Source organism: Suricata suricatta, chromosome 4 (assembly GCF_006229205.1).
Source record: "Suricata suricatta isolate VVHF042 chromosome 4, meerkat_22Aug2017_6uvM2_HiC, whole genome shotgun sequence".
Lineage (NCBI taxonomy): Eukaryota > Metazoa > Chordata > Mammalia > Carnivora > Herpestidae > Suricata > Suricata suricatta.
In genome coordinates this window covers 47,142,970-47,148,969 of record NC_043703.1, presented here as the reverse complement: position 1 = coordinate 47,148,969, position 6,000 = coordinate 47,142,970, and positions in this window count along the sequence as shown.

Here is a 6,000-nt window from a genome sequence, read left to right as displayed (position 1 = left end):
TCTGCCAAGGGAGAGAGAAGGACAGGGATCTGGTGTCTCTTCTTTTTCTTATAAGAACATCAGCCCTTTTGGATTAGGACTCCACCATTATGACCTCACTTAACCTCCTAAAAGTCCTATCTCCAAAACAGTTACATTGAGAGTTAGAGCTTCAACATTTGACTATTTGGAGGTGGGGGCAAAATTTAGTCCATAGTAGTATTATTTGAGACAATGGAAAGAGAATAGATTAGATGATAATGGAAAAGAAGAAGAATCCGTGGGAAGATGTGTATCTGGAAGGCATGAGGTTGAGATATTTCACTTACAGAGACAAGGAAAAAGAGAGGAGATAAGTAAAACTTAAGAATAATGCAGAAATAAAATAAGAAGATGGTTACGAAAAGAGGTAGTGATCAGAATGTAAAATACCTAAATTGATAAAAAATGCTGAGGATTAAGTAAAAGTAATTAAATGTGGCAATTATTTAATTGGGGAATAGTCAACAGTTTCAAAGAATTAAGGGGCCTGGATTAGAAAGGAAAACTTTTAAAGAATCTTTAAAAATAATTTTTACATAATTAGGACAAGGAACCCCTCTAGTAAACTTTTTAAAATGGAGTAAATAAGAATGTATTGAGATATAAGAAATGTGAGATGTTTAGCCATACATGTAAAAAGTAAAATGGAAAAATCTTTGGAAAAAGTATGACCCAGGCATATATATTGACAAAGTAAAGAATTTTTAAGTGTAAAAACACCCAAAAAATATCAAGTGGAAGTAGAATATTTGCAATGCAAGGAGAGAACTACAGTTTTGAGCATTACAGCATAAGAAAACACCTTCCCATTTCTTCCAGATTTTATACAAAATGCAAAAATTTCCGTGGAAAATTAAATCTTAAAATAAGTAAAGAGGTGTTATTTGGACATTCAACATTAATAAAAGCTACTGGATCGTTGTAAAATTAGAATCAAATCCATAAGGCCAAATATGGCTAACATAATAGTAGGGCAAATAAACTGAGAAAGCCTCAATACCAAGAACCATGTAATGGCGCCTGGGTGGCTCAGACAGTTAAGCATCTGACTCTCGGTTTTGACTCAGGTCATGATCTCCTAATTTCATGAGTTCAAGCCCCACGCTGGGCTCTGCAGTGGCAGCATGGAGTCTGCTTGGGATTCTCTCTCTCTCTCTCTCTCTCTCTCTCTCTCTCTGCCCCTTCTCTGCTTGCCCTGTCTCTGTCTCTCCCAAATTATCAACAAACAAACAAATAACCCATATACACAGAGCCTAATTCTCAGGCTGGACCATGAGAATGGAGAATGCCCTCCCCTTCCCCACCACATGTCTGTATTTTGGTAGTAGGCATTTTCAGTCTACAGTTGGTAGAGGTACAGTGTGCAGAGACCTTCCCTGTGATACAGGCATGTGGGTATGCTGAAAGTTCAGGGTGGAAGAGCAATGCTGAAAAAGCTTTTGACACAACAGGTCTTACACTAAGAAAGGTAGGAGAAACCTACTTCTGTGCCTGTGGACTGTGATGAACTGAAGGTGGTGACAGGAACAGTGAAAGAGAAGCTCATTCTAGTCTAGTTATATAGACTGGATTGACTTCACCTCCCACCTAAATCATGCAGAATAGACTTGCCCATTTCTGGTAATAAATACAATTGATCTTACTCTCCACTGTTCTTCTAAAAACTCTGTGCAACATTCAAATCCTTTTAGATACACAAAAAGACAAGGAGAAAAAAGAAAACACTTTATCAGGAGATAGTCAACAGAATCAGATGCAGTGATGGCATCTATATGCATGACAAAAATCAATTGCATTATTCTACTCTAAGAAACAAATTCTTAGACCTGAAAAAAATTACAATTTACAATATTGTTTAAAAGCTGAAATAGAGATGAATCTAACAACATACATGCAAGACTTGCATATTGAAAACTTTAAAATAATGATGCTAGAAATTAAGACCAACATAAAGAAATGGAGATCTCTACCAGATAACAAATAAAGGACAGTCTAGTATTTTTAACATATTTGTTTTCTCCAAATGGGTCCAGTGTTTCAGCAGACTCTTTTCTTTAATTTCCCTATCTGGTCATAAAGCTTATATAGAAATATAGAGGACCTAGAGTGGGCAAAAGATTCTAAACAAAGTACAAAGTTGAACTTGATTACAAGATGAATAAGTTCTGAGAATCTAACATACAGCATGAAGACTATAGTTAATACTGTATTGTGTACTTGTGATTCTCTGGGAGTATAGATTTTAGATGTTCTTATAGAAAAAAATGGGCTTATGATGTGATAAATGAATGTGTAATTTACTTGATTGTGGTACTCATTTCACAATGTATACATATATCAAAAATCATGTACATTTTAAATGTATTACAATTTTATTTATCAATTATGCATCGTTAATCTGGAGGGCACAATAAACCCATCATTGATTAAATATAAAGTAGTATGGGGCAAGTGTATTTTTAGTACAAACTAAATACTAAGAAATATATATATTATACATATTATATGATGTATAAACAGGTATGGAAATGAGGGAAGTGAGGAAGGGAAGAACTAATCTAATCATGGCTCATAGCTTAATATAGGAGATACTATCAAAAGAAATATCAGATATGGATCTTATAAGGAGTTAAATATCCTTATATTTAGAATATATAAATATATATCCACATATATTTATATTTATATCCATATATATATGACCACCACATCAAGAATGCAGCTATCTCCAAGTATCAGAAAATTTACATATACCCCAAACAGAAGAAAGTTGATCTCATAGTGATATACAGTTTAAAATCTCATAAACAGAAAGCAATGTTAATTCCTACTAAAAGGTAAATAGATGTCACAGTAAATCCAAAATTTATGCTGCATTCTAGAGACAGACCTTAAAATAAGAGATTTCTAAAAATCAACAATTAAAGGACAAACATATGGCCAGTAAATGCTAATTAAAAGAAAGCAGGTGTTGCTAACATGACATCAGACATTCTAAAATTCACATCTAAAACATTAAATAAAACATAGAAGAACCTTTATAATGCTGAAAGTTACATTTTATAGTGAAGATGTGTTAGGATTATCTATATACACAGATAAAAATACACAAATTACTTTAAAAAAAGTTATAAACAAAAAAGATAAGAGAGACAGAAATAGAGAAGAAAAAATTTACTTATAAGATAAAATAAAGTAAAATGAAGCAAATTGAAATAATACAATAAAATAGAAAAGATAAAATAAAATAAAATACTATTTGGCCAAACAAGTAAAGGAAATGAAAAATAACAGTTAGCTCTCCTGTAGTTGGCCTCCTGTTAAGCCTCACAGAAGCCTAACATGTGCCTGTGCTTAGGTATTCAATCCTAGTCATCTAACAAACTTACACTTCAAACCCTTGAGAGCACAAGGGGAAGGACGGGTCTCTTTTTCAAACATAAATATGTCATGGCTATTCTTTCCACTTATTGCCATTTCCTATAGCTATAAGGCATAGACTCTCAGATGATCTTACAAAGAGTATCTTCACAGCCACGCAAACACACACACACACACACACACACACACACACACACACACGCATGCATACATATACATATGTATATAGCAAACCTTACGCCATATAATATTGTTATTGAATAGTGACTCCTATTCATACCAGGAAGAAACTGATGTGTCCTAAATACAAGTTCAAAATTTCATAGACAAGAGTCAGGTTCTGGTTTCAGAGTCTGAAATTCAGTACTCCTAGATCTTTGTGTGATGTCTTACAATGAATGGTGGATTTGCAAATTTGTTACTGGTGCTAAATTTATCTGTCTTCTTCTGTAACCACTGTTTCAGTGATACATGTGTATGCTACTTGCTATTACTTTGTTTACATTACAAGGGTGAATGTTCAATAAGAATTAAAAAATGAAATCCTGGTTAAATTGATTGAATACTTTTCTTTAAAAAAATCTCAAAAAAGACATGAGAGGAGATAAAATGTTTAGACAATTTTGTTGCTGTTATTGTGACTAAGAAAGGTGTCAGAGAGTTTCTAAACCTTCCTGAAAAAAGAAAAGCAATAGAATCAGATATTGTTACAAGGTAATTCCACCAAAGTTTTTTTTAAGACAAATGATGCCAGTGATCCTTGAATACCTAGAAAAATGAATGCTTGGAAACATATTGAAGATGTTAAGGCAGACCTTGATAATTTGTTAATCAAACTGAGTTTGATTAATTAATCAAACTTCTTCACTCATATCTTTTATAAATCCTGTAGTAAACATTCTAAATACAGTATTAACAAACATAGATTAGCAGGTATTGAAAGAATTAGATGTTAGGACTGATTAAGTTTTATTAAAGGGATGCAAGAGTGTTTCTGTATTAGGAAAGCTGCCAAAACAGACCATCGTTAGTAAATCATAGAAAATAAATGGTATGATTATACCAATAATTACTGAGAAGTGTTTGGAAAAAGTAGACCTTCTTGATTTTTAAATATCAATCATAACAGCATAGATAGTTGCATCTTTAAAATGATCAGATATATCCATCTCAGACTGAAAGACCGCATTCTGCTTAATATGTCTATTATATATAAGGAGTTCCCCAAACTATCAGAAAAGGAAAGCAAACAGGAACTAAAGAAGAAGGATGAATAATTCACATTATGGGATGAATAGATGGTAATAATCCATGCAAGTTATAGATAACTCTGACTCACAAATTGGTGCCTTATATGGGGTTAGCCAGAGTGAAATGAGATAAAAATATGGATATGTGATACTTAAAATTGTATCCAGGAAGGTATAGAAACTCTCTGACACCTTTCTTAATCACAGTAACGGCAACAAAATTGTCTAAACATTTTATCTCCTCTCATGTCTTTTTTGAGATTTTTTTAAAAGAAAAGTATTCAATCAATTTAACCAGGATTTCATTTTTTTAATTTTTATTGAACATTCACCCTTGTAATGTAAACAAAGTAATAGCAAGTAGCATACACATGTATCACTGAAGCAGTGGTTACAGAAGACAGATAAATTTAGCACCAGTAACAAATTTGCAAATCTACCATTCATTGTAAGACATCACACAAAGATCTAGGAGTACTGAATTTCAGACTCCAAAACCAGAACCTGACTCTTGCCTGTGAAATTTTCATAAATTTTATTATCTTCTCAGTCTGCTTTCCCAGGGAGCATGTAAGGCCCATGATAACAGGGCTCTTGGCCTGCTTGGCTCAGTGATGCAATCCAAGTGTTCAGTAAATATCTGTAGATGCCTGAATAATGATTAGGATGTAAACAAAAATGTCATGATAGTAAGGGAGGTCATTTTCATGAAGGCACATGAACTTTTAGTGTGTTGCATTTATGATGATTATTTTTTAAGATTCTATGTTTAGTTTATAAAAAATTACAATCTATTCTATGAGGTGCAAATAGACAGCCTAACAACAACTTTATCTTCAAATTTCTTGTATGAGTCTGTGAAAAGGCATTTTGAACATAAAATATATTAATTGCTTAGAGGTCAGGAAGAAAATATTAGTCATAAGTTCTCTCTTGTGCAAGTTGTATTGCCTCAATATAGAGAGAAAACTGAAGTATCATTCTTGCTGGCTCAAAGCCTTCACATTATTCTATATTTCAACACCCTCTATGTCTAGTCAGTTTAAGATGCTGCACTATTCATCTTCAAATAGATCTTTTGTTTCTTCTTTTTTTGTTTCTACTACTGGAGTAATTAATACGTTTTGTTCATATAATTATTTTCTATCCATGTCCTTTGCATCGTTTTCCTTCCTAAAACAACAACTGCATTTTTGCTAACAAAAAGTAACACTTTATTCTGCTATTGAGGTTTCAAAAAATTTTTTAAAATATCCCTCTTCTAGATGAAATTTACAGAAGAGTGACCGTATTTTGTTCTCTATGATAATGCTTATAGAAAAAGATGTGCTTTCTTCAGTTAGGGTAG